This window comes from Ochotona princeps, chromosome 1 (assembly GCF_030435755.1).
Source record: "Ochotona princeps isolate mOchPri1 chromosome 1, mOchPri1.hap1, whole genome shotgun sequence".
Classification (NCBI taxonomy): Eukaryota; Metazoa; Chordata; class Mammalia; order Lagomorpha; family Ochotonidae; genus Ochotona; species Ochotona princeps.
In genome coordinates, this window is record NC_080832.1 from 15,838,311 (window position 1) to 15,862,238 (window position 23,928).

The window sequence follows — 23,928 nt, forward strand, 5'->3', positions numbered from 1 at the left end:
AGCTAACTGAGGCACAGAGACTTGAGTTCTTCTACCCAAGGACACAGCATGATGCTCTGTGCAGTCAGAATGGATGCTTTGTGGGTAGCTCTGTGTCTGCTTTGGCTCCTTAGCTCGGCGCCATCTGACTGCAGTTCCATTTAGTAGTCTAGGTCCAGCTAGTGTTGCTTTTAGTTTGTGTTTGTGTGTGTGTTTGTGTCCAAAAGCACTTGGACTGGGACCTCTATCCTTTGCCGACACTCAAGAAAGCTGGGAGGGCTACTGGCGCTCCAAGTGCTGCCCTTCAGAAAGAGATGTTCAACTCTTGTTTCTTCTGATAGATGTTGGGAGCTGTCCAGAGAAAAGCTAACGTTCCCATTGCTTTTTCCAGAAAGAGTAATGGGGAGCTCTTGTGTTCCAGCCAACAATCCCTCTTCTCCATAAAACAAATAGGTTCCCATGTTGGCAGCTTGCAGAGCTGTTGCTGAGAATATAAAGGCTGCTCTGTCTTTTCCCGTGGTAAATATTCAGCCAGTATTTAGCTCATTACTAGATAAATTACACCAAGATGCCTCTGAAGACAACGTGTCTGGTACCAGATGTTAATTTGCTTTTTAATCTTTGATTCATACGTCTGTCCTTAACTAATTCAATCCCTGAGACAACTTCACTCTAGCAATTTCAACAAGGCAACTACATTAGGAAAGAATTGTTCAAAGAAAAGTTATGGCAGAGATTATTAACTCTTACTATAGAGCAGGTGCTCCCCTATGTTTTTCCAGCTTGCATGGGCCAGGTGAGAGGTCTGGGACATCCTATCCAATGGGAAAGTAGGCAGAAATGAGACGAGCCATTTCTAGGCCTGACGCTTAAAACCACCCCCTAGGGATTCTAGTGTTCCTTTTTCCTTCTGTGACAGCCATGGAGGCCATGATTTTCTGCTGACACATGTGTAAAATGGAGCAGGACATCCAAACCACATCAGGCACAATAATGACCAAGAGAAAAACTTCAGCTGTGTCAAGCCATTGAGCTCACTGCATTTTATTGTTATTGTTAAGGTCTGTGCCGACCCAACTGATACACAAATCAATTGATGCCATTTTAAATACAGCAGACATCAGGAAGAAGAGTTTTCTACTTTAGAACTGTCTAAAATAAATGTGTGCTTTGGGCCTTAACATTACTAACAAACATTCCTGCATAAATTTCCAGATATATCACATTTAAGTATTATTGTAGACTATGGGGTATTCCTTTAAGGCTACAATCTCATGGTAGTCAAAGCATCACTAACAGCAAGTGTTTGGCCTAGTGGTGAAGAAACCAGTGAAGATGCCATTTCTCACATTGGAGAACCTGGGGTTGGTACCTGTCGGGGTCCAGTTCCCAGTTCTAGCTTCCTCTTAATGCTAGAGGAGCTCTGGTAATGGCTCAAGTAGTTGGGTCTCACTCACTCACATGAAAGACCTAGATTATTTTCTTTGCTATTAGCATTCACCTGACCCAGTCCTGGTTATCGTGGGCTGTTAAGTGAAGTGAATCAGACGGTGAGAAATTTAATTCTATCTCTCTCCTTCTCATAATAGAAAGGAAAAACTACATTGAAGTTATTCATGTGTTGGAGTTTCCCAAAGCCCCACACTCCTGTTTCTCACTCTTCATGATGACTCTGAAAATCTTTCCTAGTGTTCCGGGAGGTCCCCAGCAAATGCCACCCATGAAATACTGAACAAGTCTGACAGTCGAAAGCTAGCAAATGGCATGCCCTGTTTCTTCCTTTTTTTTGTGCCAGCCCCTCTGCTGGGCAGCACCATCCCTGAAACGTTGTCCAGGACCATGCTGCCAATCAGGGACCACCTGTGGCTGGATGGCTCTTCTGCTTTTTGCAGACACAACCAGGAGGTAATCCTGGTGAGAGTAAGGATGCAGGGCCGGAGTCAGCTCCCTTTCTGTGATGACGGCAAGCAGTTCGTCTCATTTCTCAACTCACAATAAATGCTGCACTGGAGACAACCGCCGGGTCCGCCTCGCCAGTTTTCCTACAAACATGCCAGACACATTGCATTTTGCAGTGTTCACAGGAACCCCGTGACACTGTAATTACCCTTCCCTTCCATGTCTCACTAGTGTTGCTGTTATGAGTTTGCTAAGTGACTCAAGGCATTCTTACTCATTTTTCTTTACTCACCTCCTCATCCCCTCACTCATTCTCTGGAACCTGCAGTCCCCCTGTTTTGCATGCCTCTCGGAGGCATGGGTAATGTGGAAATTAGGAAGCAGTCTAGCAGTGTTGGCTCTCCTGATGGGACCATGGTTTGATAAGTCTTTCCTTGAGATTTACATGACTAATTTATCAGATGAGAGGTTAAAAGATGAGCTTATTGGGCTGGTGTGGTGGTGTAGCATGCTAATCCTCCACTTACAGCACCAGCATTCTCTGTGGGTGCTGGTTTGAGTCACGGCTACTCCATCACCCAATCCAGCTCACTGCCTATGGCCTGGGAAACAATGGAGGATGGCTCAGATCCTTGGGCACTTGCATCCACATAGGAGACCCGGAAGAAGTTCCTGACTCCTGACTTTGGATTGGCTCAACTCTAGCTGTTATGACCATTTGGAAAGTGAATCATTGGATGGAAAATCTGTCTGTCTCTGTCTCTCCTTATCTCTGTTAATTTTCCTTTCAAAAATAAGTAAACCTTTTTTTTTAAGATAAGCTTGTTTTGGTGAGAAAAAACAATGTTGACATCCATGCAAATTTGTCTATAATCTGCATCTTCATGAGCATTTGAAGATCCTCCTATTTCACTGTGGAGGTTTTTGAGAACAGTACAGTAGAGATAAAATCTGTTCCTCGGGCCTGGTGGCGTGGTCTAGCGGCTAAAGTCCTCGCCTTGAAAGCCCCGGGATCCCCTATGGGCGCCGGTTCTAATCCCGGCAGCTCCACTTCCCATCCAGCTCCCTGCTTGTGGCCTGGGAAAGCAGTCGAGGACGGCCCAAAGCTTTGGGACCCTGCACCCGCGTGGGAGACCCGGAAGAGGTTCCTGGTCCCGGCTTCGGATTGGCGCGTACCGGTCCGTTGCGGCTCACTTGGGGAGTGAATCATCGGACGGAAGATCTTCCTCTCTGTCTCTCCTCCTCTCTGTATATCCGGCTTTCCAATAATAATAAAATCTTAAAAAAAAAAAAATCTGTTCCTCCTAACTGCTCATCAAACTTTGTTTTCCCAGAACTTCTGAGAAGTCTCAAAAAAAAAAAAAAAAAAAAAAAACAGCCATACCAACAGCAGCAATGACAACAAAAGTCATTCACGTGGTACAAACCGCTGGAGATGCCAGGACTGGCATGGAGGATGACTATCTGTTGTTTGCCTACAGATGACCCAGGATTCAAGCAATCCCAGAGCCACGCAACCTCTACAGCTTCTGAAAACTGTTATCATGGGCCCTGACTCAGATGTTTAGTAATTGCCCAGGAGTCTCTCATGTGGAAGAGAAAAACAAACTACAAAAAACCCCCAAAATAGCCTTCAGATATAAAATCCCTCAAAATGACTAATCTGAAGCACTTAGAGAATATAAAATCTCCATTTTTGAATGGTGTTTTAACAAAGGTATGTGGTGTTCAAGTTCACAGCTTTTACGATCTGAAAGAAGAGAATTTGATCTGTCTTAAATTATTTTCCCTACCTAAATTATATTCTGTACTATACCAGGACAATGAAATGATGACCAGTGGGAGCAATCTGTGCTGAGATCCTTTGAGCTTTGCTTGTGCGTGGAGGAAGCATGTGGCAGGGACGTGGTTTGAGGATGCTCTCAGAATGACTCTGCTGTGTGGCCTTAGAGGGCTCTCCATGTATTTGCTCCTTTTTCTGGTCCCATACAGAATGGATTGGGGCGGCTAACAGAAGCCTGCCTCTTTCCAAAGTTGAAGCTGGCAAAATGGGTTGAGTGCACTGGAATGCTGTGATCTTTTCAATCCTTGCATGCTTCCCGGTGATGGGAATTACAGTGTAGCTTCTGCATTGTCCATCCCTTAAGGCCGGTAATACTTTATAAATGAGAGCTCTGAGCAAACTTGGCCATGGGAGGTCCCTACGCAGAAAACTGGTCCCAGTACTGCTGAGGTCACTTTGTAGTTCTTGGATGGGCAGAGGTGCAGCTCTAACCAGCCCAGAGTCCCCTTCTGGGTCCCTGCTGGAGCAGGCAGAGCTCCAGGCTTGGCCTGCATCTCTGTGTATGTGTTGGGGACAGTAATCTAAACTGGAGTTTCAGGAGTGCTGGGACTTTGGCCTTGGACCCTCCCTAACAGCCTGTGAGCCAAACTCAGTTTCCCTGATGTAGAGGCACCACCTTCCATGACAATGCGCCCCAGTTGTTTCACCTTTTCCTGTAAAGCTGTCTTCATCCTTGTCATTCATTAATAATTTGGAGAATGCTTTTCCCATGTGGTGACATTTGCTAAGGCACAGTGAGGTTGCCAAGAAATATGCAACGCGGTCCCTGTGTCAGTACTTGCTTGGCTAATTCAATACATTTTTCCACATCTTTCTTCCTTTCTCTGTCTCTACTTTGGATGCTAGAAAAGCCAAATACTTGTTTTCTTAGCCTTTTCCCACAGCTAACAGTGGTCATATGTCCAAGTTTTAATTGAGGCAGAGGTATAGTATTTCTACCTTTCTCTCTAGTTAGAACAATGCTAACTCTATTTTTAATGCCTGCCTGACATTTGTTAATCTGCATGCACTGTCGCTTATCCAATCCTTCGCCAGATGATGGCCAAGTTATTTCTTATTTTATTGTATTAAAAAACGCAGTGATAAGTAGCCTATTTCAATTGAAAAACACTCCTAATCTTATCTACTGGGGTTGTAATATCTGGTGAAGCCATGCATGTATTTACATTTCAAACGATATTGACACATGTTTCTTCAGAATTATAGTGGTTTCCAGCCTTAGCAACTACTTTTCTCCCTGTATCTTTACGAACACAGGAAGTTATTTTTGTGTTTAATTTTTTTCCAGTCTAATGCATGGAAATGAGCCATTAGCGTTGCTTTAACATTAATTTCCTTAATTTTAAACTCCTTAAATTTTAATGATATTGTTCATCTTTGTATAGATTTGTTTGGCCATTTGAATATCCTCTTCTGTATCATATTTTAAAAATAATTATATTAATATTTTATATTTATATTATTATTTTTAATATCCTCCTGATCATTTTTCTTGTCTGTTTCAGGAGCTTTTTGTATGTTAGAAATATGGCCCTATGATTCTGCTGTGTGTAATAAATATTTCTTTCCTAGACTACTCTTTATGTTTCGAATGGAAAAGGCATAAACAGCACTTAATGATTTCTAAGATCAGATATGTCTCTCCTTTCCCTTCTGATTTCAGGACTTTTTTTCCTCCTGAGAAAAATCTGCTCCGTCCAAGGAATTCATTTTTTGAACGTGACACCGCAATGTAGGACCATACATTTTTGGGAGCTAGCAGCACCTACACATACCTACCTTAAAGAGAGTGAGGGCAACGAAGAAATATTCATTCAAAAGCATGGTTGATGTATAGAGTACACCGTGATTAAGAGCTCAGCAACCAGAGGCTCTTGGGTGTGTAATCCAATTCTTGGATGGGAGTCTGAAGGAGTGGTATGAGGACTCTCTGGGCATGTTTGTGGACTGAACATTCATGTTCCTCTCAATATTGGTGTGCTGATGATCTAACTCCTTGTTGCAGTTAGCTTTTCATTACTTTAACCAGTGGACTTAAGAGTACCTGCTTAGGAGAGGGAGTTTATTCTGGATTACAGTTGGGGAGGCAAACAGTCCAGCATGAGGCAGTCCCAAACAATCTATGAGAGCAAACACACATGAAGAAGAAGCAGGAAGTAGATAGGGAAGCTCAATCAAACTGTGGTTAAACAACCATCCTGTTGGTGGAAATCCTTACTAATTTAAAAACTTCCCACTGGGACAAAATTGGGTCAAATCGCCACTTCTAATGTATTAACATCATTCATATATTAACCATTAACAGAAGACTTTGAGAACCAAGTCCCTGATACACAGGCCTTGGGGAAACATACAAACTTTTGTCTGACCCCTAAAATACCTCCAAATACACTTGGATTTGGAACCAGAGCCTTTAAGGAAGCAATGAAGGTTAAATGAGGTCACCAGGGCCGAGTCCTGAAATGGTAGGATTCAGGTTGTTTTAAGAACAGACCCACTCCTCCCACCCCTTTCTCCCTGCATGCACCAAGAAAAACCTCGTGAGCCCACTGGGAGATGGCATTTAATTCCAAGGCCAGAGAATAAGCCACTGAAGGGAACCTGTTAACACCTGACTTCCAGCATCTGACATTGTGGAACTGTGAGAAAATACACATCGGGTGCTTACACCAGGGGCTTCTGTCATGGCAGCCAATGCAGACTAGCACAACGTGTGCTTGACCTCTGACCCCCAGGGCTGCAAGTTCACTGCACATCTGGAAACTCAAAGATATTTCCATCCAAGTCAAAGTGACTGCAAGGATGAGTTTTCCATTCCTCCATTCCTCACAGACCTCGGTTGGCATTGTCACCATGGAGTCCAGGTACGAGGAAAGGATCAAGGAATATCATTCTTTTTCAATAGGTTGGTAGGTGGGTGCCACCTGTACGCTGCATGGAAAGAGGAGAAAGGCGCATCTACATTGCAACTAAACCAAACACTCGTGAGAATCAAACACAGAGAAATATGCTTCTAAAGGTTAATCCATCTTCATGAAATCCCAATTTTAATGTCTTCAAAGGACAAATCATGATGTGACTCATAAGCCACTATTTCCATCTGCTGGGCCCCTTGTTTGATGGTACTGCTGAATATGCAAATGGGCAAAGGTCAGATCATACATGAAAGTAGAGCCCTGACCCACAGCCTTTCCAGGAGGTCCAATGCTTATTTATATAAACAGCCCAGGAAGCCAGCCTGCTGTAAGTGAAACTTGCAAGAGGGCAGATTGCCATCTCCAGTAACAATCCAGGAAGACAATACCATGTAACAATGGGCTCCCATGGCCAGAACTTGACTAATAGCAACATCTTGCCTGATCTTTGGTCCTGCTTCCATCTTGGGACAAACCAGACAGCTGAAGAAGCATTCCCAGTCAATCCTATAGGATGTCCTGCTTCTTGGTAGCTGCCTCAGCTTCCCCATGTCAATGCCTTGAATTGGAACACACCTGAAGTTTTCCCCTTTTGCCACTGAAAGTTGGCCTGTTCTTCAGCCAACTTTGCGCCAAAATATAAGCTAGGAGAGTTGGCTCACTTGCTATAGCAGGCTTTGAATAAATACTCTTTGTGTTTTCTCTTCTGCTTGGTCTTCATTAATTTCCACACTGTCTTTTCTTCTGTCCCCTTGAAAATCAGATATTTTTTCACCCTTAATTGTACTCTGAAACACTTTCATATACTTGATGGAGAGATAGTTTTCTTCTGTGATTACCCATTGTGAAGGGGTACATCAGACTGAATGGAAAAAAAATTATACTAGGATCTTGTGAAAACAGAAAGTCACTTTTGGCCTGAGGAAGATGCACATCCAAGCTTCAAAAGCAGAAAATCACTGCCCTCCTTTTGGTAAATGCAGCCTTTGCACACAGAGCACAAGATCCAGGCCCAAGGGTGAATTGTTCCAGGTCAGTGATGTGCCAACAGGGCTCCTGCTCACCTGCTCCTGTTCTGTTTCACCCCCTTGTCACTTTCTCAGAAGTATTTATACTGACTTGCGCCTGATGTGTCTGAGTTTCTGGGCAGTAAGTTGCTCTCTTGTCTTCTAGGAGCCATTGTTCACGGAGTCCCCCCAGGGACTGGGCATCCCATCTAGGTACTTGTTTTGCTTCAGCCAAAGAGGCATGAGGAACACTTCAAAGGAAGCTTTGCAACTGCTGATACTGGCAGTTCTGCTGTTTTGAAAGACAACAGAGCAGTGGGAAGGAGGAAGATTTCGTTCCTGGGAGCTTGGCGCTGGAAACAATAGGAACAAAGTGCATTTGGGGAAAGTCATCTGAAGCAGGCCCTTATCTGCGTGGCTTGGAACACAGTTCAAAAAAAAAAAAAAAAAAAAACCCCACATACATCAGCCAAAACCCTCTGCACTTCATTCACATGGATCCAGTGCTCCTGGTGGTCTGGGTGGAGAACGAATGACACGTTCTCTTAAGGTAGCTGTTGTTAGTAAGAGAAATCCACTTCAATGAATTTGGAAACTGTGAGGTTTCCAACTGAGTCCCATCTTGTTTGACACAGCTGCCATTTGGTGTTCTGCTTAGTTCCGTTGGATGTAGGCGGGAAGGTAGACTCCTCAGGGTGAATCTGTGTAGATGAAAGCTCTGTATTTTGATTCATTGGTAGTTTTGCAGAACAACACTGACCATGTTCACACAACTTGCAGTGATGGAGAGCTGGGCCTTCACTGCAGGTATTGGTCAGGTAGCAACCACGGCCCGGAGCCCTTGGACCCATTAGCCAACAGTAGTGGAGACTGGAGGTTGCAGTTCCTTGCTTTAGGGGTGCATATTTCCTCTGACTCAACAACTCTGCTTCAGCTTGTCCAGGCAGCTTTAAACTGCTGGCAGCCTTTAAGGCAGGGGGGTCTGGAAAAAATCCGGAAGTGTAATGAATGGGAAAAAAACAAGCAACACTTCAAAGTGCTATCCCAGTAGGACACTCAGGATGCAGAAGAAAGAGGGCGATGAGTGCCCTATGTGGCCCATGGGGAGCTCATCAGGTACACATAGAGCTAGGAAAAGTATGGAAAGCAGGCCTTTCTTACATACAGTCGCCTATCCTGCTCCACCTATCTCCCCATCCTATCCCATGCTATTCTGTCTTCCCCTGTTTTTCAATGGATTTAATGGGTATTCATGAACTCCCCTCCTGCAGCCAATCACTCTGACCTTACCCTCAAGTCCTCTTCCCTTTCCGAAATCCCTGAGACCTTGGGATCTTTCATTCCTGCCACATGTTCTCTGTGCTTGACCCGAGTCAGACCCTTAGGAGTCCTCTCTCCACATAGGACTTGTCCCCACCTCTGTCCTTAGCCTGCAGAGCCCAGAGAATCCTGCTAAGCCAGATTATCCGGGGTCCCCTCACCCTGCTCTCCATCTCACCCAGCCTGATAGTAACAAACGTCCCCCCTAATAGTTTCTCCATCCACTCCCTAACCTGGCCTGGTGGCTGTAAATCCCAGCTTGTCCTGGGTACTTGGAGTTGGCTTCAAATTCTCTTCCTTGTGCCAGTAGTCTTGAATAAAGCCTGGTGTTTTGTCATTTTTAATCACTATCAGGATAATTCTTCCTGAATGCCCCTAAACCCAGTGTTCAACTTCTTTTACACTGGCTGGTAGGAGGCAGGGGAGGAGGCTCTTCTGTGTCTTAGGCACTCTCTCTTTTTTAAAGGATTTCTTTATTTTTATTGGCAAAGTGGATTTACAGGGAGAAGGAGATACAGAAAGATCTTCTCGTTCACTCCCCAAGTAGCCGCAGTAGCCAGAGCTGAGTCCATCCAAACCCTGGAGCTAGGAGCTTTCTCTAGGACTCCCATGCGGGTGTAGGGTCCCAAGGCTTTGGACCATCCTCTACCACTTTCCCAGGACACAAGCAGGGAGCTGGATGGGAAATGGAGCAACCAGGACACAAAGTGGTGCCCATATGGGATCCGGCATGTCCAAGATGAGAATTTAGTTACTGAGCCATTGTGCTGGGTCCTCTCTGTCTCTTTTAAAGATTTATTCATTTGCAAGCCAAAATCATATAGAAAATGAAAGACAAGAGATCTTCCATCTGCTGGATTACTTTACAGTTGGCTATGATATGCCTAGATTTTGTGATTCCCCAGAAAATCATTAGGAGTCAGAAGTTGATGCAAACACATAAAGGCGGTTTATTGACAAGGCTCCCAGCCACCGGCCCAGCCCTACAGGGTTGGGGTGGCAGCAGCCGAAGCTACAATAGAAGGGGCAAAAGAAGAAGAAAGAAAAAAGAGCCCGAGGTTCGACAGCTCAGGGTTTTTCTACATTCCAGGCCAATTTCAAATAATTTTAGTCATTATTGGTCAGTTTATCTGTTAACTTTTCAAAAGAGCAAGTTGGCAGGCTTCTATCGGTGGGTTTGAAGCAAGCAACTTTCAAAAAGTACAAACTGATGGGCTATAGGGCAGTGAGGGAGTCTTATCTAACACAGGGGCCTCCTTCCTGAGGAGTGCTCTGCCTACGTAACCTGCCAGGTGTCCTGCTGGGTGTCACTTAGGTTGTCAGGTCTGGCGCTCACACAGCCCCCACCCAAGCAAGTAAGGCAGAAATCACAAAAGCAGAAAAACACTTCTGTTCTTCAGCTGCAATGACCAGGAGCTTCTTCAGATTTGTCAAGTGAGAAAGCTTGAACCATCTTCTCTTGTTTTTCCTAAGACATCAGCAGGAGGCTGGATTGGAAGTGGAGCAGCCAGGATTCAAACGGGCACCCATATGGGATGCTGGCCACAACAATGACCCTTCCTTAATCTCCTTATGTGCCTCTTCAGATGAACCTGGCATGCTGCTGTTGGATGCTAGGCTGTTGAATGCTGAGGGGTAGGGGAGTGGAGAGGGGCTGTCTCAGTGATGTGTTCTCAGGGCCTTGTGGGTGGATAGCCAGAGCTTTACCCTGGCTCAGGCTGAAGTTCTGTGTCGTCTCTGTTTTTCATTTTCTTGCCTAAAAGAAGCTCAGGTTCTGAAAAGACACAGAAAAGAAGAAGGAAAAATAAAAGCCCCTCCAACTTCTCATTTGTTATGTTGAAAGAATTCATTTTGTGACGCTGAAAAACCCCATTCTGCCATGAAACAATTACCTGTTGTATGGAATTACAGATAATTAACTGGATTTTAAATTGCTGCAAGACAAACAACCTAAAGGGTCTGCTGAGGTATTGATGTGATGAAAAATGGAGGCTGGGCCCAACGGACCTAGATTTGTTGTCTTGTTCCCTGTTTACCTTGCTGGGACATCAAACATGCAGGTTACCAGGTCCTGGAAAAGTTCTGTGAATGAACATCTGGTGCAAAAAGATTTATTCCAATTTCCTAACCTTCATTCTATTGAACAAAGACTCTATAGGACCCATTCTGGAGACTGGAAAAATATCCATCTTAAAAAAGATTTTTTTTTCAGCTCAAACAGATCTGAGACAAGATACTGACCAATGGACTCCTTGTGAATTTTATGTTGTTTGGTGCCGGATAGTTCTGCTTTCCCATATATGTTTTTGAGCTTTGTTCTGGGATCTGTTCAATTACTTGGAAACAGTTGGACTGTTTTGGGTTTTATCTTCAGGATCATTTGATCGGCCCGGAATGGCATTACTTGAGGAATACTTTAGTGTCAGTCTCTTTGGAGAGCCCTCAAATGCTGAGGACTTTCCGTCTGGCTGGGGCCAGAGAGAGCACCAGGAATCATTCCCGCTGATCCTGAAGGATGGTTCTTTCCCCAGCCTCAGGCAGTTTCTTCCACATATCCACCCATCAGTCTTCTAGTGAAGACTCAGAGGAGATCCTCTTAGACCTTCACTGAACCACTTTACTCTCTTTTCATCTGCCTTATGATTTTTGGCTGCCTTGCCTTTCCCAGACTCCTAGTCGAATCTCAATTTAAGGAGTCTTGCTAAATAACCCATTCCTGCATTACGGTCTGCAAATATAAAACCATACAAAATCATAGCATGGCCATCATGTTCCTCACAACCTTCATTTCTTAGGACTTTATTCTCTGATACTCAAATGTTTTAAAAACCACTGTTTCATATAGTTTGTGTAATTTTTATTTGTTTCTATTAGGAAGAAAATGTTTTCCTAGCTGGGCCACAAGTGGAGGTCTCCCAAGTGTATTGACTCTACCAATCCATGAACACGGACTATATCCTCATTAATTTAAGCTTTCTTTAATTTTTCTTGGCAATTGTGCTTCTGGCTTTCAGTGCAGTTTTCCAACAATTGTTATGGGTTCGTTCTAATGCCAGATATTTGAGTTTTAAAAATGCTTTTCTGTTGTCCGTTATTGTTTCTAAGAGATCTGTGCTTCTGTCTGGAGTCAATTCAGTTGAATCAGAACAACTTTTCTTTCTTTGCTGACCATGAATGAATTCATTTTTTGTTCGTCTGAAAATGTTTAGCTTTTAGAAGCTATGATTTTGTAACCTGTCCTATTTGTTTTCATTGTTGCAGTGATTATACTAAGAAAAAATTAGCCACTTGTTCTAAGATTTAGAACCTGAATACATGAAACAAACAGCATCCTCTGGTTAAAGCATATTTGGGTAGGATGATGGGTGAAGGGCTAGAGTGGGTAGGAGGAATGGTGTTCCACAAGTCTCTTGGACATGCCTAGTTGGAGAAATGCTTGTGTTGTTCTGATATTTTCAAGGCTAATACTTTTTGTTTCTTCACAGGCTGCTTGTTATGTTTGCTCTCCACAGTATAAGTTCCTCTCTTGTAATTTAAGTCACCTATTAATTTCAGTCTCCTAATTTAAATCAAGCTCACCCTTAAGAATCCCCTGCACCTACTGTTTAGACTTTAGACATACCTACTATCACAGTCCTGAGGTGGTGGATGCTACTCTTTCTTCCATTGGAATTTTTCCTACATCTCATTTGGGGCTCGGAGTGAAAGGCAAGCTTTGACTAGTGGCTCTATGACCACTTTTGAAGTGAAAAATCTGTCTTTTGCTTGATGAGTCTGTGTTACCCAAATGATCCTGTGTTCATGTTTAGCATCTTTGTCTTGAAGCCTACATGACATATACACTTGAAATGAGCCCACTTCAGGTCATCACTGTCAGTCCTTCTGAACCAGTTGCCTACCATCGCTTCCCCAGTTCAGCCATGGGATGCTGTCTCCCTATGTCTTTCCAATATTGGAGATGCCTGAAAATGCATCCTACAGATATTCTAGCTGCCTTACTTCCTCCATCACTTTTTCCTTGAGCCAACCAGGTCTGGCCATAGCAAGCCTGTGCTCCATCAACTCTTGCTCCAGTGGGGGGTAGAGTGGCTGTGTTCCAGAACCACACTTCAGTTGGATTAATGTGGCTGTAAGAGGCGCCAACACAGAGTGTGTCCTTCCCCCTGATAGGCACTAAGCTGTCAGCGACACAACCAGCCTGGTACAAGGTGGCACCTAGAATATCTAGGCAGTCTCTCAGTGTGCAATTGCAAGGATTTAGAATTGGTATGTCACTCTTGGTTTAGCCTTTTCCCAGATGCGGCTATTTCTAGGCACTTCAGATCCAACAGGTTTCTGGGAGATGTGGAGTTTTCCTCTGTTCCCAGGGAAATTGGTGAAGTTTTGTCTTTTCCTGCTGTGGCGGTGACTCAGCCATCTCTTTTCTTCATTTTCTTTTTGAATCTTGACAGAGTTGCTATGAAGATTTTTCAAAAAGCATCAGCATTCTCTTAAAGTTCTTTATATTTGATAGGCAAAGTTCAAAGCCTTTGATACACATTGTATATGTTCTTCATGCATGTTCTATTTCAAGCCTTTTTGTGAGGTCACAAGGCAAGGCAAAGCAACCAAGGAAATAGAGAAAAATCTCTGAATAGTCTGTTTTCTTTGGGGACACAGACTCCATGTTTAGGCACACAGGCTGCTTTTACATTCTAGTCTTTACCTCAGGCCTGGCAAGTCAGGAGTGAAGAAAGACTGAAGATGCAGAGGTGTGAGAAGTCAGTGTGAAAGACCACACAGTGTATGCCTCTAACTTGGGAGGAGTTTTGTTACATTTTTAGGAGCTCTCAACTACAATTTTCTTAAATGAGATTTTATTTTGTTTTATTTATGTACCTTCCTTAAAGAAAAAAAAAAACTCTGTTGAATCTGTAAGTAGCCTTCGACCCCAAGCATTCACGTTGTTTGCATTAAATCATCTTCCCAATGGACATTCTGCATCTTTGAGATATATACTGGATTAAAGCTGACTTATAAAATCTGCCAGGGTGTACTGAGGCTGTGGTCAACCACTTCGAAGATAACAGTAGGCCAGTGCAGTTCTTTCCTTGCTTTGCAAATTCAGTTGTTCAGTCCCCGTGGGATGCAGATTGTACCACTGGGCACTTTATCCTCTTAGTTTTGAAATGAACTCTCTTGCAATGCGGAAGAACTGAAGGCTTGGCTAACAGTAATGGTGGAGCCAGCTGGCCCTCTGCCCTGCTCGATGGGTGAGGGGATTTGCTGCTTGCGCAGATAAGATTCCACACAGTTAGCCATTGTCAACATGTCCTGGTGTGAAAGCAGTGCCCTTCCCTGACTTTCCCTGGGGAGAGGCCATTCTCATGGCACTGATCTCCATTTCTGAGCTATAGCATCCAAAGCATCTTTATCATGAAGGACATGGAGACGTGGGTTTCTAAAGGAATCTATTGCTAGGCACTTTTGGGGACTTTGGCTGATGTGCAGTTGAATTATGTATGTGTGGAATATTTACAAGTGCAGGCCTTACTTCACAGATTTACACAGAGAGCAAATGGGGTGTATGTGCAGGGTATCAGTAGTTATTACTTGATGGTATCAGTGTCAGCTTAGATCACGACAGTGGCTCCTGGAACTCTCAGGGGGAAGGAGCAACCTTGGCTCTCACTTGACCTTGTGCTTGATTTTATGGGCCTTTTAGTTGGTTATTTATTCATCTGACACTTCATTCATTCATCAATTGGTGCAGGCTCTGTGCTGGATGCTGAACATATACCTTGGAAGGCAACGGCTGTCCCCTTAGGAGATCACAGCAGAGTAAGAGAGTCGAAATGAATGAATAAATGCTATTCAGCCGGAAAGGGAGGAGGTGGAGAAGCACATCAAAGGGTCTCGGTTTCAGGGCAGGTGGCCCGGGAAGAGGACAGTGTTTTGAAAGAAATGATACAGCTCAAGATTGCAATTATTCAATGTAATAATTTATAATTTAGGAAGAATCACCAGCTTTATTAGGGTTGCATTAAAAAAAATCCACCTTTGTAGAGCTGGAACTGTCTATGGCTTCATCTCTTTCCTGAGCTCTGGGGGCTAGGGACTTGCGCTGGGGCCTGAGATTCATGCACATGTTTCAGTCCCAAGGGCAGGTGGGGAGAAGGGAAGGAAAGGCTCCAGACTAGCGTGCTGTGTCTTTGGCCTGGGGTTTCAAGCACCCAGTTGTGTCCCAGGGGAGTGGAAAGGTAAGATCCTAGACTTGCATGCATGCCAGAGGACAGGAACCTGTCTTTGATCTTGGGTCTCTGGTGGGTGAGCAGAGCTCCAGACCAGCATGCCACCCCATCAGAAGACTGGGCTTGGGAAGACTAGACTGGGGAACCCATGTGCTCCTGGGCACAGGGACTATGGATTGCTCCGGGAAGAAGACACGGAACAGGAATTTGATGGAGGACTGCTGAGGGAATATGCAGCAGGTGAGGAATGACTTCTGGGGGGATTTCCATAGTCAAGGTTGTTGTATTGCAGGTAAGTGAGGGGGATGAGACAAAGTGGTTTCTGAGGCACCTGCCAAAGTGAGAGACATGAGTTGGACTAGTGATCATGGATCACCACTGACAACCACCCAACAGTGCATACAAAAGGTAGAGCTGGGGGCCTGTCAGGGCTAGATCACAGTACCCACCAGTGAGTGTCAGATCAGGGGACAGGTCATGTTAGGCTGGGCTATGACACACAAGAGAACCAGGTCTGGGGGAAGATTCTGTGGGAGTTATGTTGGCTCAACTTTGTGCAACTGCAATTTCCACTGGTTTGCTTAACAGCTGGAGCTAATGATGGGCTGAGCTAAGCATGACCATGGAACCCTCTAACACTAAGGGGTACTGGGATTGGGAACAGGCTGGACTGGTCCAGGGTGCAGCACCTGCAGGTGCACCCAAGAAAAAGAAGGTGTGGGGTGGGTCAGGTGGCAACATCCATCAGCTCACACAAAGGCCAGATGAAGAGGGATGACTATGCCAGGTAAGGGTCTAGCACCCACCTGAACATGTGAAATCTGGGTCTGGGAGTGGGTCTTGTTGGAGAACTTGGGGAAACTCCCCTGGTGAGCCATAGCTTCCATTGGTGAGCATGTGATTCAGGCCTGGGTGTTTGGTCAGGCTGGGCAAGATAGCTCCACCCGTTGACAAGCATGTGGGTTGGTTCTGGAGTGGGGCAGACCAGACAGGGCCAGGGCCACCTTATCCCATTGGCATATGCAGGAGCCAGAGTGGAGTGAGGGTCATGGTGGGCTAGGGTATCACACCTATCAGTTTCCATGAGCCAATGATGGGAGCAGACTGGGCAGGGCTAGGCTGTAGCACCCACCAAAGAGAGTTGGAACTGGGGGCAGGCTGGGCCAGGCCAGGCTGCAGCATCTGATGGCAAATGTCCAGATACACATGGAGGATATGGCAGTTCACTGGGGCCTACAGAGGACATCTGGTACTATAACAGAGGAAGGAAGGCAGAACAAATTTGTCAACTACTCCAGCCAAGTGTTGACAGCAAATATCTGGGTGAATGGACCTTGGAAAGATTTTTTCATCCTTGGATCATCAAGATCAACAACATTTCTGAGCTGTCAAACTCACTTGAGTGGAACTCTTAGAGCATGTTCACATTGGGGATTCTAGGATCAATTTGGGTGACTGTTCCCCATGCCTAGGTACTGAGGCGGTTGGGAGACTTGGTGTGGCTTCTCCCTTTATCTTCCCTCTTCTCCCAGACACAGAAAGAAGAAAAAGAAAATTTGGAAACAATGGTCTCACCCACTTTCCCCTAATCCTTGACCCTTCCCAACCTAATCAACTATGTAAACATTGTCAAAAATAAAAATTAAAAAATTAAATTAAATTTTAAATTAAAATTTTAAAAAGTCAGAAGAACAAAATCTCTTTCTCTCTGCTTCTGTATCTTTTAAGATGGCCTTAGTAGTTTCATTGTTGTGTGTCCTACCCTTGTCCTGTTTAGGTCATTCCTGGGTATTTCCCTGTATATATTTTGCTATTGGAACTGAGATTAAAAAATTTCTTTTCCTCAATAGTTTTCTGATTATTTGTTGTCAATAAGACTAGTGACTTAGTCCTGTCTTACCTGGGCACAGAGAGACCCCCCCCACTGGGGACAGGTGACTGCCCCCATTGACCTGTTGCCTTTTGGCGGAGGAAGACATTAAATTGGAGAGTATTTACAGCAGAGACTTCAGCTGCTCCCCTAGAAAACCCGAGCTGAGATGGTCCTTCAGGGCTGCTCTGAATTAGGACACAGACTAAGTCTTTTTATCCGCACAATGGTTGTAAGCTGCATTGAAAAGAGGGTATAACTGTGGACTAGGCAGTTCCCTTTCACAAAGGGCCGTTCCAGTTACACTTAGAGGCCAACACTCTCAGTTTCTGGGGCGTCTGATACCATCTCTGAGGGGGAGAGCTGGGACCTGCCCTACAGCATCCACCACTCTCATACTGTAGTTGTTTGGGTGTCTAGGCGACTACCTTTGGGTCATTGATGACACTCATAAGATCAGCTGTTCACAAACATCTCAACAGTCACTATTCTCTTGCTGTTTGAATTTCTATTTTGGAAACTTGCAAAATACGGTTGGTGCTGTGGCTTATCAAGCTAAGTCTCTATCTGCATTGTTAGCATCCCATTGAGTGCCAGTTTGAGTCCTGGTTGCCTTGTTTTCTTTTTTCCCTTTTAAACTTTTTTAAATTATTATTTTTCATGATGTAGTTTTGTAGGTATAGGGGCCTCCCTCTTCTTCTCCCCTTCATCCCTCCTATTTCCCCTTCTCACCGTTCCCCCCATGTAATTACAGTACTGTAGTCTCTTAGTAACAGTTATGAGTTTAACATTCTTTAACCCCTATAGCATATAGGAGACATGGAAGAAGTTCCTGGCTCTTGGATTCAGACAGACCCGGCTCTGGCTGCTGTGAATTGAGGGGAATGAACCAGTTGATGGAATCTATCTTCTTTCACTCTCTGTCTCTCTGTCTCTGTTTCCCCTTCTCTCTCCACAATTCTGCCTTTCCAATAAATAAATTTTTAAAAATCTAAAACAAACAAATAAAAAATACCTATAAAGGCATTTCACCTTTGAGGATTATATTTTTACAAACAGATGACTATTTTGCTGTTCCTTGGAGTATTAAGTACTATTTGGTAGTCCTTAGAGTACTGAATAACCTTTATGCTTGCTGACACAGAAATGTACCAAAACAGGACGGCAGCCTTCCAGTCCAAGCACTATTGGACAGAATTTAATGACCGTTGACAAGTTCAGACCTGCTGAAAAAAAGAATCGCAGCACACACTGAGACTTTACTACAGCCCCATATTTGCTTTCAGTGTGCAGTTCAACAGGCTTGCCAGATGTAACACTTGTGTAATCAGTACTGCCAAGAAAGGGGAAAGAGCATGTCCCCCACTGCCCTTTTGGAATAGCCCTTCTCTGTACCAAAACCCAGCCACCACCAATTTGCTTTCATTACTATAGATTCAGTAAGAGTTTCATGTGTATAGATTCTTACAGGGCCTACCTTTTCCTTAATATATATTAAAAGCAGTTTTACTGAGCTATAACCTGCTCACTGTATAATTCGCTCTTCAGAGGTACACAGCTTCATGACTCGACAAATAAGCAAAATCTTGTAATCACTCCTACGAGTAAGGAAAAGAGGAGGGTATTTCCATGCCCCACCCCCAGATTCTCTCCTTCTCTGGTTATAGTTCTTTTTTATCTATAATATCTCAAGTGTTGTGGATCCCACCAGATTGTGTCTTTTCATAACAGATCTTGTTTTCTCATCTCCATAATTTCTTGATCTTTGGATCTTTTTCCTATCTTCTACTTCTTCCATCATAATGCTCATTTTTCATTTAAATCTTGTAAGGTGTTTGCCTAGCAACGTCATTATGTGTGTGTTGTTCTGGGTGTGTTCCCATTGGGTTGTTATTCCTCTCTGCCATCTGTCCTTGTTTCCCCATATTGCTAATTTGATTGAATGCTGGACCTGCAAATGTGATGATATTGAGTGCTCATTTTATTGCATTCCTTTAATGAATGCTTTTCCCATTTTGAGTAGCTAAGTTATTTGTTATCAGTGATCTTTTTGAGGCCTTTTTCTGTGTTTGTTGAGGTAGACCCCAGCAACCTTTCTTTTTTTTTTTTTATTCATTGATTACATTGTATTATGTGATACAGTTTCGGTACAACTGGGAATCACCCCACCCCTCTCCCCACCCTCCCCCCATGTGGAATATTCCACCTTGTTGCATATCCACTGATCAAGTACAGTTGAGATTCCCTCTTTGCAAGCATAAACTAAACATAGAGTCCAACATCTTATAGTCCAATCTAGTTCCTCAGTTTCCTGGGGAGACCCTGTCCAGTCCGAGGGCAGAACCATCAGATTATCAACCCGATCAATTAAAGGCTCCAACATACCCTCAGCAACAATTAACTTCGTTGTGTAACTAATAGTTATAGTATTGAGTAACCAGTATGTTAAAAACAATTGCAATTTCTTAACCATCTTCTGTGATCACCTCATTATCAATTCAGTTTTAGTTTATACACAACATATAACGTAATATACATAAAATAACATGTTTTACATAACATCATATCCTCTTAAATTAACGCAAACATGTGGTAGCTGACCTTTTGGGATTGGCTCATTTCCCTTAGCATTATGGTTTCCAGTTTGGCCCATTTGGCCACAAAGAACTGCATTTTGTGTTTTTTAATAGCTGAGTAGTATTCCATGGAGTAGATGAACCATAGCTTTCTTATCCAGTCTTCTGCTGATGGGCATTTCGGTTGCTTCCATGTTTTTGCAATTATTGATTGTGCTGCTATGAGCATAGGGGTGCATGTTGGCTTCTCATAAAACAGGTGTTTTGGGTATATTCCTAGGAGTGCTATTGCTGGATCATAAGTATGTTGATTTTGAGTTGTTTGAATATTCTCCATACTGATTCCCCAGCAACCTTTCTTCAGAGTAGATGGAACCCACAATTCTGGCAGCATGATTCATCACAACACAGTGTCATTAACTTTTCAGAAGTTTAAAAATTTAAAAGCCATAAAAATTATTTAGTTATTTTTAATAGCACATTCACTCTTATGCTTCATTTTGCGATTTAGATTCAATTTTTTTTCCAGTATCAATTATTTGTGGAATTTTTATTTAAGCCTTTTCCATAACTCCATCAATATCTTTAATGCAATACATTCTATATCTTGATAGGGATAATAATAATTTTGACATGAATGTTGGAAAAAGCATTTTGTCTATACTATAATAATAAATCCAAAGCTCACAGGACAGATAATGGGGCAGGTTTTAGTCATAATTAGGAGCAAGCTACACTAATTAAGGACGTTGCTAGAGTTGGCATGATGAGGCTAATTCTTAGCCTATGGCTCCATTATCCCATTCAAGCACCAGTTCGAGTCTTGGCTGCTCCACTTCTGACCCAGCTCCCTGCTAAAGCCCTGAAAGGTAGCAGAGGATGGCCCAATTTCTTGGGCCCCGGAACCCATCTTAAAGACCCAGAATAAGCTCCTAACTCCCAGCTTTAGATCAGCTCAGCTCTGGCTATTGTGATCATTTGGGAAGTGAATGAAAAGATGGAAAATTTCTTTCTGTGGTTCCTTCTTTCTCTCTGTAAGTCTGACATTCAAGTAAAATAAATAAATCTCTAAAAAAAAAAAAAAATCAAGTGTAGGTCACAGGATCTGGCAGAGTTTAAATACCCTGTCTTTCATTAGGTCATTAGGCAGTTGGTTTGAAAAAACAATAATCTTTTCCCCCCAAAAGACTCTTGTGCAATTTATGTTTTTGCAAAGTAAGGCATAATTGCCATTTTGTCTAGATTTCATTAAGTATATATGTACTTTAAAAATAGACATATGTAATTTTTACAAATTTAAGTTTTGATATTTAAGATAAAGTTCCTATTAAACATTTTTATGTTATATGAGATTTTGGTCCCCATTTTAAGATTTCTTTTATTGACATTTATTTTTCAATTTACAAGTAAAAAAATTGTATCTATTTGTGGTGAACAACATGACTTTTTGATATATTCTCATACACTGTGAAGTGCATCACTTATACTTACCACTCTTTGGAGGTGAAAATATTTAAATTATGCTCTAAGGCAATTTTCAAGAATAAAATACATTGTTACTAAGCCTTAAGTGACCCATAACTACCCATATTATCATATCATTTTCCATAAGAAATGTGCTACTCCGGTCCCTTGGTAAATGTTAAGACTGAAGGAAACACCCTCGGGTGACTTGTCCTGTATAGGGACATTGACAAAAACATTTCTGCATCTCAAGTCTGTGGAAATGCAAATTATCCCCTGGGATAGCGTCATCATCGCATACTAGTGGTGGCTCCATTGCTCTGGCCAGCAGCACTTTTGGGCCCTTCTGAAGGCAAGAAAAGCAGGACTCTGCAAATTCTGGAACTAGACTGCTCTCCCCGTTCTGGCCCTCCATTCTGGATCCCGGTCTCCCTTGCCCTACCTTCCAGCACGCCTCACCTCCTCTCTTGTACTTCTCTTCTGAGACCTCGCACTCTTTTCCTTTTCGCAACGACAATCATCATGGTTACTCTAATGACCACGCCACCATCTTGTGAGTACAAATAGAGTCCCACGTGTTCGCTCCCCTTCTCTGGGTGCAGGCTGGTGCCCCGATTTCCTTCTATCAGTGAAAGCCTCGCAGTTCTTGCTTTTGATCTGCCCTGTCCCTGATCACATATTGAAGCATCTTGGAGTGTTTTTTACTCTAGAGTGTCAGTCTTCACCCCAAAAGCCAGCAGATAAATGAAATGAGCGTGATGAGACTGCAGGTGGCCCTTTTTTATTGACAGACAGCATGGCTCATCCCTGTCCTTACTTCGGTATTCCTGTGGAAAATGGCCCTGTTTGGTCTGGTGTGTCTTTGTTCAGTTAAGGATACTTGTCCACACCTCATCCTGCTGGGTTTCTATTGATGACACGACACCACTAGTACAGATTAAATACACACACATACACACACACACACACACACACACACATTTTAGAATTTATTTGAAAGGGAGCGGGGCAGAGAGAGGAAGACATAAACAAGTCTTCCATCCATTGTTTCACTCCCCAAAGGGCTGCAACTGTAGGTGATGGATTAGGCTGAAGCCAGGAGCTTGGAACTGCCTAAGACATCTTCCATGGGTGGCAAGGTCCAGTCCTTGGGCCATTTGCTGCTGCTTTTCCAGGAGCAGTTATAGGATGTTGCATTGGAAGCAGAGCAGCTGGGTCTTGAATTGGAGTTCCAAAAGAGAGTGCTGGCATTACCAGTGGTGGTTCAGCCACTGAGCCACCAAGACAGCGCCTAAGGCTTTTTGTTTGTTTTGTTATGCTCATTTTTTATTTTGTTTGTTTATGTTCACGTGCCCAACTAAATGCTTCCCAATCATATTCCTGTACAAGCATAGCGTGTCAGGAAGGATTTGCAGCCTCTGCCATACACTGTGCCAGAAACCCTCCCTGCCCCCTCTATCTCCTTCCTCCATCCAGTGGTTGCTAAATTTGACCCTGGGCCATGGGTCCAAACTCCACATTCCTTTGTGGAGATGTGGCCCCTGAGGCTTCCATCCTACCAAAGGACCTTAGCTAAGACCTTTCCAATCCATTTGGTAACTACAAATGAAACCGGAAAAGGAAAAGGCACCAGGACCCTGTGCAGACTTGGAGATTTGTCTCCCCAGTGAGACAGGTGTGTCCCCCGGGGGAGATTCAGTACTGCTCCCCACCCCCACCTGGGCCATCCTGATTCACAGTGCTTCCCCACCTTCTATTGGCCCAAATTGGGTTAACAGAGAGAAGGCAACTCAAATGATGACTAACTCCAGAACGCTGCCCCAGTTGGTTGGGTTCACCTGCCCTGGGAGGGGGACATCTTCCATTCTCGCTAAAAACTGCTAGGACTATCTCACTGATGCAGTTTTGCTTGTTTGTTTTGCCTTTGCACTCAGCTTAGTGCCTGGCTTAGGATAGGCATTCAGAAAGAGTTTGTTGCCTTAAAAAGAAAAAAAAAAAAAAAAGAAAGAAAATGACCCAATTGGATGGAGAACTCTGCCTGGGGCTAAAAGGGAAAAATCCAAACAAACAGGAGTTGGGAATGGGGTTGGGGGAATGTGGAGGGCTGGGCAGGCCTTAGGTAAATAAGAGAGTTGGGAGTGGTTCATGTTGATTTCATGATGAATTAAAACATTTGATAACCCTGTAAATAGACTACTGTACCTTTATATAAATGGTGCACTTAGCTTGTAGTTATAAGGTGCTGAAGTAACTGTATGAAAAATGAAAAGAGTCCACCAGTCAAGTGGTTGTTATGCCTACGTGCAAATCAAACAGGCCATTGGGCTGCTTTTTTTCCTCCTCTGAATTGACGCTTTGTTTAGTGACCCAACGCAGAGTGCCTGCTGCCAGTTTAAGGCCGTGCCGACTGTTGAATTCAGTAGAGAGTTCTGTAGGTTTCCAGTGTGAGAAATGGAGCGAAGCTAACCTGCAAAGCCACGGGACTGGCTTCGATTAACAGATGCTGAAGCGAGGGACGGAGGCTGTTCAGCCATTGAGGCTGTAAGATGTTATTTCTCTTTCCAAGTGATCGAAGGGGGAAAATGTGCCGAATAAATGGGAAACCGAGTTTCGCAATTTGCTCTTTCTAATGTAAAGGCAATCCTGCAATAGAATCATTGCTCCTACAGATGTCTGGGATTGAACTATAGGCACCGCTCAGGCAAAGAAACCCTGCAGATATGATTAGATTTAGAATTTGAGGGAAGAAAATCTTGAGTAATCTGGCTGGGCCCTGTGCAGTCAGAGGGATCCTTGTAAGAGAGAGAGGAAGATCAGAGTCACAG